Here is a 14908-nt window from a genome sequence, read left to right as displayed (position 1 = left end):
AGAAGAAGAAGCATGCATTCCCTCGAAGCAAAGGTTACCTGTTTCTCGAGGTGGCTTTCATAGTTAAGGCTTCGATTTGCCTCGTACCGAAGGTGCCTCAATTCTTTTCCCCTTTTATCACAAAGAAGCCTGAGGGATTCCTCTCCATCCAAGGCTTTCCTAAACCTAGCTTCACAGCAGAGCAGCTAGTCCTTGAGATTGTCAAAGGCCTATGAAAAAGAAGCTCAATGAGAAAATGAAAATGCAAAATCAAAAAACCAACAAAGTCATTCAAAGCTCACCATAGAACAAAGCCGCTGAGCCTCCTCAAAGGTTGAGCGTGCATCTACTGGCTTGGTTTCACCGGCCCTAGTTGAACCGATCTCGATGGGGACACGGTCGCTCGAGACCCCGTTTGATTTAGGCGGCCCCTGACCTCAAACATCCCTCTAAGTACCTTCGACAAGAGGTGAAAAAGGAGGCAGAAAACTTATATCCCTCGAAGTACCTTCGACAAGATATGAAGACGAGGACAGAACACCTATATCCCTCGAAGTACATTCGACAGGAAAAGAAGACGGCGGCAAAGGAGGAGCCATTCTTCCAAGGCTAGAAGCCTCAGGTACTACAAGCTCAGCCGATACATCTCCTTTTAGCTTGCGAGCAGGGCTTGCTTCGCTATGAGAATCTTTCTCATTCTAAGATTCCTTTCGTTTGTTATCATTCCTCAGCCCTGAAGCCGACAATCCTTCCTCCTCTCCAAGAGGGCACGATCTCATATTAGAAAATTCTCCAATGCCTGCGGTGACAGAGTTAATACACATAAAAGAAAGTACCTTTCAAAGAAAATAGGCCACACAACATGTACCGTGGTGTTTGGCCTCCCATCTACCTTTGGACAAATTTCGCCACTTACGCTCATCGTAAGTTGAGCAAGCTGCCAGTTTTTGAGTCCAATCTGCCAGATCGAGAACCTCGTATGGAAGCCATGGGATCGCTGTAGAGAAGGAAAAAAGACATCTTTAGAGAGTCTGCCTCCACCACGGGCAAAATTATAAAAACACAAGTGTACCACATACATGTGAAATTCCATTTCTCAGGAAATGGCAGGAACTCTACAGGGATAATATCTACAGTCCAAACTTGGACAAATCGACTCATCCACCCTCGGTCACCGTCTTCTTTATTACTGGCAATAAAGGGCCAGATGGAACGACGTCGTAGAGCAATCAGGCCTTGATAATGTAAGGGCCGGTACAATCTAATAAGGTGGACGAGGGTAAACTCGATCCCTGCTTTGTCCGGAAAGTACCTTATCATCAACATTATCCCCTAGAATGACGGGTGAACCTGTGCCAGGGTAACCCGATATCTTCTGCAGAACTTGAGCACAACTCTGTCAAGAGGACCCAACGTAAGGGGGTATGTGTATACATTCAAAAACCCCTCTACATGAGTCATGATGCTCTCTTCCATGGAAGGTGCCTGCAGTACCACCTTTTCTCACCCATCCGCAGTCTCTCCTAACCGCCACGAGGTGTTCCTCTCTTATTGAGGAGATAAACCTCTATGCATATTCCTAATGGTCCTAAACATTAGGCGATCTCTCTAATGAAAACTCCCTCCTCGAGACAAAGCATCTCGAGGTAAGCTCACCAGACGTCGGCGGTGTACTACCGACTGAGCGGGAAGCAGATGCAGAACTCTCCTCTACTTGGTGGATAAATTTGGTCACAACAGCATTAACTACGGTGAAACAAGAAGAAGGAGATGAAAACTTAAACGAAAGCTTTGAACTAAAACGATGGAAGCACTGATGCGAGGAGGAAAAGCTATACAAATATAGCAAAGTCCTCAAATAAGAGGAAAGTAAGCTCATATATAGAGCAAGCAACGACTGCTTGCCTACCCTAAAGGCCAATTAATTCTTACTAGGCCATTATCACTTTTGGGGAAGTGTACCGGTGGGGCCACCTCGGCTACTTCATGGCCATGTCATACAAATGACACTGCCATACGGCGTCCGAGGGGTCGAGGTTTGCTTATCAATCTAGCCTTGAGATGGTGCCCAATCTCGAGGGCCGCTATTATACCAAGTATGGGCTCTAAAGAGCCGAACGTCAAAATTCAAAAGACTAGCTCTGCATAAGCATTGAAAAATAAAGGACTTGAAACAAAAAGGTCTCTTTGCATTTCCAAAAATATGTTTACAGATTGTATCTTTACAAAACTCCCTCGAGGAGCCCATGCACAAAATAAAAATAAAAGAAAAAGCAGAAAGGATGATGTGAGACAATTCTCTAAGAAGCCATCAATATCAATCTAAGCCTCGAGATGTGCCCAATCTCAAGCATCTCTGTCAAAATAAAAATAAGCTCGAAGGAGCTGTCAACATCAATCTAGCCCCGAGATGGTACCCAATCTCGAGGGCCGCTATTATACCAAGTATGGGCTCTAAAGAGCCGAACGTCAAAATTCAAAAGACTAGCTCTGCATAAGCATTGAAAAATAAAGGACTTGAAACAAAAAGGTCTCTTTGCATTTCCAAAAATATGTTTACAGATTGTATCTTTACAAAACTCCCTCGAGGAGCCCATGCACAAAATAAAAATAAAAGAAAAAGCAGAAAGGATGATGTGAGACTATTCCTCACCCTCGCTACCATCTGGATCACTCCCACAGTCTTCATTTGAAGTAGTCGAAGGTGTTGATCGTTCCTCCAAAGTCCTAGCTTTCTTGATCTCAGCAGAGAGATCGACACCTTCGGCATTTGTTTCCTAGAAGGCCTACCTCCGAGATTGCAGACAAGCATAAGCAACGGTCCGAGCCAACTTCTGCTCGGCCTTTTCAGATATCTCTCTGGCTCGAGCGTTTGTAGTAGCAACATCCTTCTTGTATGAGGACGCGTCTTCAACGGCCTCAGCCTTTGCCACAGATAGTGCAGCAACCTCCTTCTGAGCATTTTGAAGAAGTTCTTGGGTCGAGGCCAACTCTCCCCGCAAAAGGTCTTTTTCTGAGGTCATAAACCCATTCTGCCTCCTTAGCTCAAGGATGTCCACATCCTTGGCCGCAGCCTATTCCCGAAGTTGACACATCAGGGCATCCTTTTGCCCAATCTGCAAAGGCGAAACAAGATCATGAGCACCAAGTTATAAGAATAAAAGGATAAGCACATGAATGCCATGTTGCTTGCTCGGCAAAACTAATAGTTGCACCCCCATCAGGCTTTCATCGACACGGACTGTGCCATGTCCGACTTGAAGCTCAAGCACCCGAACCCTCCTCGAGGGTCTCCTCAGCACAGGTTAGGTCCACATCGACCATGCCCGGCTCGGCAGCCTTGCGCCCAACTGCATGTGGAATATCCGCACCATGTCTTGTCGTTTGTACCAAAGGGCGATCATCATATCCTCGGAACGAGGGCTTGCCGCAGCAGCCGAAGCCAAGACAGTGATGTCGGTCCGTGCCCTAAGAGCTTTGGGTTTTTCTGATTTGGGAGACTCATTCGATGCCTCCTTCTTCCTTTTCTTACCCTTGCCAGGTTTTGAGGTCCCTTCTTCACTATGGGGAGACGGTCTCATCGACACACCCTCCCTGAGGCCTGCATAATCATGATGTATCAAACTCATCACCATAAAGAATACTCATAAGAAATTTGGCGATGACAGTAAAAACTTCTTACCATAGTTCTTAGCTTGCCACCGCGCCTTGGCCAAAATGTGCCAAGCATGTTCGTTGTAAGGAAAAGCGAAGTCTAATTGTATGATCTACCCCGAAAGGTTTTGAACTGTGCCGGGGTACCAAACGGTAGCTGCATAATCAAAAGAAGATTACTTCAGAAGGAGAAAGTAGGGGCAATTAAACGTACTCGAGGTAGGGACACTTACGCTTCATGTTCCATTCCTCCGGGAATGACATCCTATCAGCCGTGATGATGACCGATGTCCTAACTCTGACAAACCGGCTCATCCACCCCCGGTCCTTGTCCCCATCGATGCTTGAAAAGAACTTCTTCGCGGATCGAGGATGGAGCTTGATCAAACCTCGGAAAAGATGAGGGATGTACAACCTGACCAAGTGATCGAGGGTGAAAGTCATTCCCTCAAAAAATATCGGAGTATGTAAAGAATCCTCCAAAAAGAATGATAGTTTTGACCGAGTGTCACTCGGTACTCATGGAAAAAATCAAGAATCACCGGATTTATCTTTGGGGAATAAGGATCTACAAGACCTAGAGTAAATGGGTATGTATATATGCCGAGAAAGCCAGCTTTGTGGTCTACTATGCTTTCCTCAGGTTTGGGGATCTCTACTTGTAGTGCCTCCCCCATTGGCAGTCTTCCTTTACCCTATTCGTGTCGGTCACCACGCTGATGTATCGAGACAAGGGTTAGCATCAACCCGATGTAGAAGGGGGGTTTTCTATGATAAAATTGGACACAATATCGAAGTTGTTAGGGGTACGATGTTCGATGCTCGGAGGTACTTTTTGTTTGCCGTTGGATAGGCGTGAAAAAGAAGCGACTCCCTCTTTCCACTACAAAAAAACGGGTATATTGCGGAGGTTAAAATTGCAGTTTGCGGAGGTTAGTAACCTCCGCTAATTGCTGTCACGGCGGTTAAGCAGTCCCCCGCAGTAAGCATTGCCACTATTAATTTGCGGCAGATAAATGCGGGGGTTTCCTAAACCATCGTGACAGCAAATAGCGGAGGTTACTAACCTCCGCAAACTGCAGTTTTAACCTCCGAAATTTAATGCGCGAAAGTAGATTTGTATTTTTAAAATTTAATTTTTTTTTAGCGTGGGGGTTGTAAACCCCCGCAATTTCTTATGTGTACACCATAGGAGCTGCTCAATTTCTCTTTGGGGGTTTTAATTATCCCCATCTACTTTTAAATATATATACCATACCCTTTCCCTAATATCAATTGAAATATTTATGCTTAAACCAAAACATTAAAATTAAGAAATATCAACATTTCATTAACCGTGAAAAATACCATGACAGAGTAGTATCATATGTCATCAAGCTAAATTAGAACATAGTTAACCGTCTATATTAGTCAGCTATTACATTGTCCTAATACATCCACTTCAATTAAAATGAATCTCAATGGTTGTCACTGGGATTATTATCGCATCTTCTTGCATCCGTCGGTGAAACGGGTCCACTAGCTGCATCACTTGGCTGCAGCAACAAGTTAAAAAAATACTAGTATTAAGAGGATTTTCAGAAAACAAGTCATAACTGGTTGCCAAGAATTTTTTGGAGCTCTTAAAATACTCATTATAACATTGATAATAGAAAGAGTAAATAGTTTTCTTGGTTTCTTACTAAAAAGATTGGAAAAATACAAAGAATTTGAAACCCCAAATGCGAAGGTGAAAACTTGGAAAGGGGAATATGAAATTAGAGATTATGGTATGAACATATTGCAAATTGGGACTATACAACTAGTGTCTAGATTAGTGAGCTACTTGGTTTCTGGTATATTCTATTTTCCATTCATCCCAGTTTCCTGCACCTACGACTATTCAACTAGCAAATTCTCTGCTTTACAACTGTCCATTGCAGATGAAAACAATGTGTGTGTGCATGTGAATGTGTTCGGATAAAAGACGAGACAAAATAAAATTGCACAATACACCAAAAATAAAAGAACTTAGCATTTACCAGTGTAGGAATAGAAGCAAAGATCCCAGCAAATTGTTTTGGTATTGACCCTTCCTTCATTATCATGTATGCTTTGAGAGTATTCATAAATTGATTGTACTTCTCTTGGCATCCAGAAGAAGAACATCCAATATTATTACTCACAATTCTAATATTACCAGGACGAAGATTTGTCTATCTGAAAGTATTGCTTGGAGTAGCTCCTAATCCCAAACATCTCACCCTTCCAGGATGCTCTTTGTCTAGCACCTTACCAACAACATCATTTGGAGAAATTTCAGACTCATCCACTGTACTTTCACTCAATGCTAGCTCAATTTTGTCCTAAACACAATACACATCAAAAAAATCTATTAACTAGAATTAAGAATTGCATGTAAACATTAATCCAAACCAATGCAAATAACATGTACTAAACCGACTGGAGGAAAAATGTAATAGATGTGGAGTGCCAAAAACTCATGGATGGTGTGACCAACTCAATGTAAATAGATTCAAGACAACTTATCCAATAACAAATTTTAAGTCACGTAAATCTTTTAAGGTAAAAAAAAGGCAAACACAAAAGAACAACAATGTCTTAAGAGCCAAAAAGACTGAGGTAAACCAAAATTGACTTATCTACACTAGATAGGACTTGAGACAATGGTTAATCATGGCTGCATTCTTGAGAAAAATCGTGAGGATGCATTCCAGGTTGGATCAACAAAAACTCATTATGAGATTGAATAAATAGAAGGGAAAAAAATGTGACTACATATAAACCATGCATGACCAGTTTTTAAGAAGTTAAACAATGTTATCCGAAACAAAAAAAAAGAGGGGGCAATGTTATCCCTCAGCCTCATATGACTGAAGGAATTGACAAAAGCAGATTTTGATGGAGCTAATATTTCTGCAGGGTGATCAAGCCAAGCCAAAACAAGGATATGAGGTTGAGGGAGCTCCAACTGATGTAGTTGGAGACAAGTGAAAGAATTTACAAATGCGCTAATTCTTAGAATTCTCAAAGTAGTAACTTACACATATTTCTTTTGCCTCCTCATTTATATATGATCCATCTTTTTTCGTATGTGTAGCAAAACAAAGTTGTGCTCGTCTAGGCTTACTCCCTGTATCAGCCATCTATGTATGAAAACAAAAATAAGGCCACATACGCCTGCAAGAAGGCCTTGTGCTTCACCAATTGGATCCAAGCAATCAAACTCCACTACAACACGTTCTCCCTGAGGTACACTTAATGCTTCTCTAGTCTTCAATTTGAGCCTTTTGGTATCTCCATGTGAATCTTTAATAAATAAAAATAAAAGCAAAAAAGTGAAGGTAAGAAGAGAGTACTTAAATATTTTTGCAATCAGTAGTGATGATTCTGCAAAGCACTTAAATATTTTTTCTTGGTTTTATCCTTACATTACATATAGGAAAACTCAAAATCAAGAGAATAAGAGAGTACTGATTCACTTTCAAGTAGAGCTCAAGCCCATTTGGAATCAGAATCTCCTATCAGTAGAAAGCATCATCCTCGTAACAAAATCAACTTCAGATAACACAACAACAGTAGCGGTAGTTTCATCAAGAGATGTCAAGTGATAATAATCCAAGAACTGAAAATTTACAATCTATTGAACACATTACACGCTAAGAAACCTCTGTCATGAATTAGCAACATAAAATGGCACTCTAGAGCTCACTAGTTTAGCAAGCATATCTGGAACTAGAAAGCTACTGAACTTTCTCAGTACTGGATTGAACAGTAATGATGAAAGGTTTAAAGGGCATTTAATTTACAGGTGATGTTTCAGGGTCTTAATAAACAGGCTGCCTAGATTGTCTACAAATAAGTGCAAATAGATCCACTCTCACCCCATGGGAAAATGAACTCTTTTACTTAATGGAAGTAGAAATCACCAGAAATATCAGACAAAATTCAACAGATATGCCAAGAGCCACAGTTAGACTCTAAAGTCCTATACATCAACGAAAGGATAATGATTACCTATTCCATCGACAGTCCAATGATGTGAAGACTCACGTTTAGCACGCTTATTGGATGTTGCTTGTGCTGGTGTGGGATTAATTGGAGGTTGAAATGAAGGAGTTGTCTGTCCCGTGGCCTGAAATGAAGGAGTTAGCAGTGTTGTGGCCTGAAATGAAGTGGTTTGCTGTCTTGTGCGTTGAAATGAAGGAGTTGGTGGTGATGCTGCCTGAAAAGGAGTCGGCTGAATGCAAGGAGTTGTCTGTCCTGTGCGTTGAAATGAAGCAAATGCAAAATCTAAAAACTGATTTAAACCACATAAATATTCTGTGGTGTTCCTTGGCTTTCTCATCCAAGATTTATCCATAGAAAAGTATTAACTTTCAAGTGCAGCTGATGAACCTTTCAAAATATAAAGAGAAAATATCAGTTCTCTATTATTAGAATAGAGAATATTAACTATGAAGCAATAAATACATACAACAAAAGCCACCTATAATCATAAATACTACCAAACTTGAAATCCCATATTTGATTGTGGATTATTAATACTATAATATAATTTCTATACCAAAATGGTGATATTAGTTATCCTATATAGGAGGTAAGATAGTTAATCTCAATCGAGATCCCAGGATTATAATTACATGAGATATTCCAGAATTGAATACGACCCCAAGTATTACATCAAAAAATAGACAAAAACTAACCACATTCCATTTAATTAAGTTGTAGAAGCAGATTAATATTTTTCAATCGCAATACATGCACTTTTAGATTTCATTACATCTTGGTAACATTCATCTCAATGATGAAATAAATCTAGTCATACTCAATGTACTCAATGTTTATAATCAACCGAGAAAATGAACTCCAGTTATTAATGAAGAAGAAGAAGCGAAGAACTACCTGCTTTAGTGGACAAAATTCAAAAATGAGCAAAAGAATCTCTTAAACCAGGTATGTATTATACGATTAACTAAAAAATGCATCATCCAAAATCAAAAGCAGCAAAACTAATTATTAAAAAGCAGAAAAAGTACGATTCTAAATATGTAAATAGCTAGAAGTAAAAACAAAAATAGAACTCTTTTTAGACTTAAGAATATAAAACTTATCAACGGAGAGAAAGAGAACCAATTTTGTCTTGGAGAGGGGGTGGGGGAATGTGATATTAAAAAACCAAACCAATTCGTCATCAAAAACCTTTGCCTTTGCACGTTTTGATTTTGTTGAAATTAGGATTTTAATCTCAATCGCCAAAAAAAAAAGAGAACAAAAATTGCACATGTTTGAACTCGCAACAGAGAACACGATAGAGATGAGAACAAAAATTGCACCTGTTTACACCTCTTTGTTCAGCATAGAGAAGTTAAAGTGCCCAGGTTTTCTTATCCCCAAATTCAAAATAACTTTTGGATTTGAAGCTTTTAAGGTTCTAAATGGACTTGGTCTCACTGAGATGGATTAATGAAGAAGAAGCGGTGAAAAAGAAGAAGAAGTGGTCTCACAGAGTATTTTGTTGTTGTTGAGGCGGAAATTTCTAGGGCGAAAAAGTTTGGGGAAAAATTGGAGGGAGTGTGAAATAAATTACCCGCTATTATTTTAGGGTTGCGGAGGTTTTAGACCCCCGTAAATTGTATAATTTTTGTGGGGTTAATATATTGCCGCAAAATTATGCAAATTGCGGAGGTTACTTATACCCTCCGCAAATAAACCTCCGCAATTTACCCGTTTTTTTGTAGTGTACTGAAGTACTGTTCTAGAGGTTCTAGCCATAACCATAAAAAAGGTTTCTAAGAAAGAGGATGAAGAGGCAAGCACAGAAAGGAGATGAATGTAGAAGATGGTGAACTTAGCCATAAGAACTTGATATTGTAAAAGTGTGAATGGCAAAACAAATTGAAGTGTTTATAGAAGCCATCTGGGCGACGTTTGAGGAGCGGAAAAGTCGAACCAATGATGGTTCATGGGCTTCTCGATAATCGTAATTAACAACGACATCTTCGCAGCCTTTTGGTCATGGCATTTAATGCTCTAATGGGCTGACGTCATAATAGGAGTATCGAAGAGGCAAGATTTCAAGACCGTTTCTTATCATTTCACTCTAAGAAAGGCGGGGACTATCTGTATACGGCTAAATCGGACAGTCCAATTTTAGGGTCATCATGGAATTCCATAGTTCGTTGCTAGAAGGCTCGAGGCACAGCTTGAGGTTTGAAGAACTAGAAGGCTCGAGACACAGTTCGACCTCGGAGCAGTACAAATCGGTGGCTATGAGGAACGATTGGAAGGTTCCCAAAGCGAGTGGTTAGAGCTGACCAAGTCCATAAGAATAGTACGATCCCGTACCGTGGCATTAAATGGTGGTACCAACCATTTATATTTGTAATAAATGCATATGTACTATGTTGGGATTCCCCTTCCTATATAAAGGGGACCCTTGTTATTTTTTGCACACATGATATTCAATACAAGAACAAGAACATTCTCTGCTCCCTAACTTAAACACTCTCTATTGTTTTTCCTTTGATTTATTACTTACACTAGTAAGTTTACTCACGCTTCGCGCGATCCTAAAAGACATTTGTCACTTTACGAAGAAATCAATAGATTAATACCAAATTTAAAATACTATCAAAAAGAATTATTATAAACAACATACATTTAGGTTAAAAATGTGTTAGTCCATAATATTGATTTATTTAAAGCAAATAGTCCATAGAAATGTATAGGTATATATTATCAAGAAAGCTTATATGACTTTTATCTAACTAAGAATGGTTCAGAGTAATTTAGTGCTAGAGAATTTGCCATTCCATTTTCAAAGACAACCGAGTATAAATTATATTGTATGCTTTACTTTCCGATTCTATCATCCGTATATGATGATTGATCATAATTCATAAGGAACTTTCTTAACTGAAGATTTATCACCTAAAAGCTTTTGAAAGAAGAGTCCATGATTGATTCCGAAGAGGAAGAGGGACACATCGATTTTGTTACGTTACTACTTCAAATTACAACAATCATATAACGTGCCTATTGATTAGGCAGGAGTTTTTTGTTTATTAAATGTTGCAGCGCTTCCACAATTTTCAAAAAAATATGATCTTTGAGAACATAAATAGCAATCGTAATTGGTCGTAATTTGAGAATACGACCGTTATGCTTCTTCAATAGACACCTTTTAGTTTAATTATTAATGAGTTAAATGGGAAAATAGTACAAAACAACCCAAAAAATGGAGGGAAAAGATAAATGACAAACGTGTAATAGTACAAAACACCCCAAAAAATGGAGGAAAAGGATAAATGACAAACGTGTAATAAAAATGGCAAACACGTTTAGGAATAAAAATTACAAATATTTATATAACAATTAAATTGAGAAAATATCATTTACACAAAACTTAAAATAAGAAAACGAACCAAAACTAACTTTGTGCAAATTCTAAAAGTTGAAAGATTATTGCCTTACTTACAGTTGCTCATGCATTTCAATAATTCGCAAAGCAGAGCATTTAAAAATTTTAAGAAAAAATCAGTTAACAAAATATATTTTAAGTAAAGAAAGCAAAAACTAATTCCATTGACTGTTAATACTGGAAATAATTACCATGTAATAAATTGTTTTATTTTGTCTTTCCCTCATAACAAGATGAGATCTTGTACTCATCAAGATTCAAAGTATATTGAACTCTATAAAATGGCCGTTTTTAATCATCTACGACACAAACAAAAGTTTAGTGCATAATTATCTATACTGTTGTACTTTATCATTGTTAATAAGTAACTAAAATTAGTATTGTTAATTACCTTCAAAATGAATGGATTAATGGTTGACTTGCTTGGCACTACCTTCACAATGAAACGTTGGTGGTGGAACTCTCATTCTCCGGAGCTCTCATTCTCCTTATCAGTTATCGCTGACATTATTATCGCATTCGTTTTTCACCAGCATTCATTCTTCTATCATGAATGGCAATGGCAGGAGTTTTGAGAAAGAATTTAGATTGTGAGGATAAAAGAAGGTAGGAAAAGGATAGAGGCAAAGAAATGTAAAGTAAATTTTATACGCGCGCCTAATAGGTGCATGCAGGAAAAACCTATTGTGCAAGCGTTACAACTGTTGAGGAAATGGTGGGAGAAATAATAGGAGAAGTTGAAGGAAATAGAGAAAGTGCAATTAAGAGATTTGAAGAAGTGCCTTTTCGATTTGTAATTAAGATAGCAAATAAACGGTCAAAGAAGGAAAATTTGTGAGAATTAAGAAAAATGTGTATTCCTGTCGAAGAGACATGCCGTGTCATCAGCCAATACCCCTCAATTATATATATAGATTTATTGCGTTTCATTGATTTTTCTTCATTTATTATTCATCATTGATCATAAAGAGCCGTCACTGTGAGCACGTGATTTTTGTTTTGCGCGACAATCGTTCCAAAAGAATAAAAAAAATAATAACAATTGGTCTTGCTGTACAATATTTTGGATTTCTGTACGGCACTTTGTTAATTATTTGTGATTTTTGCCCATTTTTATTTTTATTTAAAACAAAATACAAAAAAATGTGTGTGTCATGCATAATTCGAACCGTAATCCGTTTGTTAAATAGAAAATTATAAATAGGCATCTTCGTCCGTGATTTTGTTTTGTTTGATTTTACCTGTTTTGAAATGTTTTAGTGTGTGTGCAAATAATTGTATTAAGTGTTTATTTAATTTTAATTTGATTTTACTTAGTTGTGTTTTTTTTAAAATAAAGAAGAAAAGGAAATAATAAAAAAAAGAGGCCCTTCCTTTTTCGGACTTGGGCCGATTTGTTAAAATTGGCCCAAACAAACAATGCCCAAAACCAGGCGTGCCCGGTCCAGTCCAAGCTGACACCAAGGACGTCCAAACGATGTCGTAATGGCTGTGTCTGATTTGAGCCGTTGATCTCCGAATGATCAACGGCCAAGATCACCTCCCTATAACCCACTAATGAACCCGACCTGAACCAACCTTGACCCCTACTAAGCCAAACGACGCCGTTCCACTTAAGTCCTCAGATCGAGACCGTAGATCTGGATTGATCTAACGGTTGAGATCAAGCCATCCACCCCGTATATAAACCCTTCCCCCTTCACCCCGCGCCCTAATCCAAACCCCCCCTGCCTTAGTTCGTCTTCACCAGACCCCAACCCTCCAAACCCTAGCCGCCCCTGCATACCTTCGCCATGAAAGCCGGCGGCATGGACGCCGGTGACCCTACCCTTAACACCATAGATGCTCCTCACCGTCCTGAACCCAAATCCACCAACCACACACCTCGAATCCCATCCCACCTTCTCGAATCTTCATTTGAAGATTCGAGTCAAAACTCGATCTACCCCGATCTGCCCTAAATTCATACCAGGCAGTCCCCGGACCCCCCTCGTGACCAAACCATGCTTGGTTTGGTCCGAATCTGACCAGGGAAGCCCGAATCCCGGATCTAATTTTTTGGAACTTTAAAGATCCTCGTCACTGGTCCATATCCGTTCAAACCAAAGGATTAAGGTCTAATACACCTTAATCGAAGTGTTTCTCATCTGAGAAACACTTCGATTAAAGCCCGTTCAGCCTTAAGAAAGGTCTGTCCGAATCCGAGTTGGAATCTTTTGATTTTTCAAAGATATGAGGTGAGTCTTGCTTTTTCTTTTCTTATTTCTGTTTAGTCCATGTGATTGGCTAAAAGTTTGTTCATGTTTGTTTTGATTTTGTGTCTTTGAATTTTATCAACTGTGCCCTGTCCACCTCTCCTGAACCTTTGTTGTTTGAATGAGTCTTTCTATTTGCTATGATAATGTGTATGTAAGTGGTGCGCAATTAGCTGATTTTCAAAATTGAACTAACTGATTGATTTCCTCGAGTACCACTTTGTATAGTCAGTATAATTCAAATCATGGGTCGATACTGTTAAATGTCTGATTTTTGGTTACGATTGTATGTGTTAATGCTAATATAGTCGAGTCGACATGTGTCGTCAATTAGTTTCAACTGTCTGAACAAAAATAAATCTATTTGCTTCTGTTGAACATTGCCTGAATCAATTAAGAACTAAGTTCAGTTACTTATAGTGGTTAATGTGATTTCAGAAACCTAAGGCTTGGTCTGTAATTGTAATCTGAATTGATGTCATGTTCATTTGTGCACAACATGTGCATAAAGGTCCTGTTTGAATTAAAATAGTTTGACAGCATATGCTGTCAGACTACATTCTGCTGCCCATACTCTACTTTATCCTCAGAAATAATAAACATTACTTAAAGTGAGTCTGCCAGGGAATATCATGGGTTTTTGTTCATACTTAATTAGCCAAGTGGAATCTGAAAATGTGAAGGCACATGGGAGGGGTGTTGTGATATTCTAAACAGGCTGTTAAAGGTTTGATTTTAGGCTTATAAAAGGCAGACTGCCATCAGTTTTAAGGGGGAAAACAATATAGGAGGAAAAGAAAAGGGATACCACCTGATATTAAAGAAGAAAACACAGAGGGAGAGGGGATCAGGAATAGACACAGACTTCCATCAGTTTGGAAAGGGGGATACACATTGAGAGATATACACACACACACACAGACAGACATTGACAAGAACAGAGTGATTTGAGAGGGAACACTTTCAGAAGAGTGAAGTTCTGGAAACAGAAAACTGGAAAAGAACTTTGTTTGATAACTCAGACAGACAAAACTAGAAATTGCATTCTTTCCTGTTGTTTTGATTTCACTAAATCTTGACCTGTTTGTGCAACATTGATTTCTCCCAAATCCCAACTGAGTCTGCTTGGTTGTTGTTTGTTTTACTCGAGAACTTGGTCTAGTTGGGGTCTTAATCCCACTCCAATTGTTTCGTGAGTTGTTGCTGCTGCTATTCTGTTTCCTGTTGCTGCTACTATTCTGTCCTGCTGCTACTGCTAATCCTGTTTCTTGCTGCTGTTGATTTCCCCATCTTCTTCCTCTTCTCCTTTGCATTTTCAGTATTTCCAGGTACACATTTCGAGTCCCATTTTGGTGTTAACTGTAACAGTTCGAAAGCATGAAATGAAAGGAGTTTGAAGAAAATTTAGATGTCTGTTTTGTAATGCTCATGGTATATTGACTCCTTTTGTATAAATTGATTAGTGTGTGATTCAGTAGTGAAAGATTAGTTAGATGATACTTAATCAAGTTTTAGCCTCTTGCATCTTAGTTTATAGTTGTTTGCTAGTACAGGATGTAATGGTACAATATATAGAAGGTATGGATAATTGGTATAG

General features: G+C 38.9%; 1 long non-coding RNA gene across 1 annotated transcript; it reads right to left on the bottom strand.

Annotated features, from left to right (window-relative positions):
- Positions 1 to 4985: 4985 nt before the first annotated feature.
- LOC104248148 (uncharacterized) lies at positions 4986 to 11782 on the bottom strand. The gene is made up of 5 exons (XR_011404513.1): positions 11448 to 11782; positions 7651 to 8031; positions 6678 to 6942; positions 5655 to 5978; positions 4986 to 5168 (listed from the first exon to the last, which is right to left on the bottom strand). It is a non-coding gene; the product is annotated as an uncharacterized lncRNA (long non-coding RNA).
- Between the last annotated feature and the right edge of the window lie 3126 nt (positions 11783 to 14908).

This window comes from Nicotiana sylvestris, chromosome 12 (assembly GCF_000393655.2).
Source record: "Nicotiana sylvestris chromosome 12, ASM39365v2, whole genome shotgun sequence".
NCBI classification, from domain to species: Eukaryota; Viridiplantae; Streptophyta; class Magnoliopsida; order Solanales; family Solanaceae; genus Nicotiana; species Nicotiana sylvestris.
The sequence above is the reverse complement of the archived record's forward strand: the minus strand, read 5'-3'. Positions and strand labels throughout refer to the sequence as shown.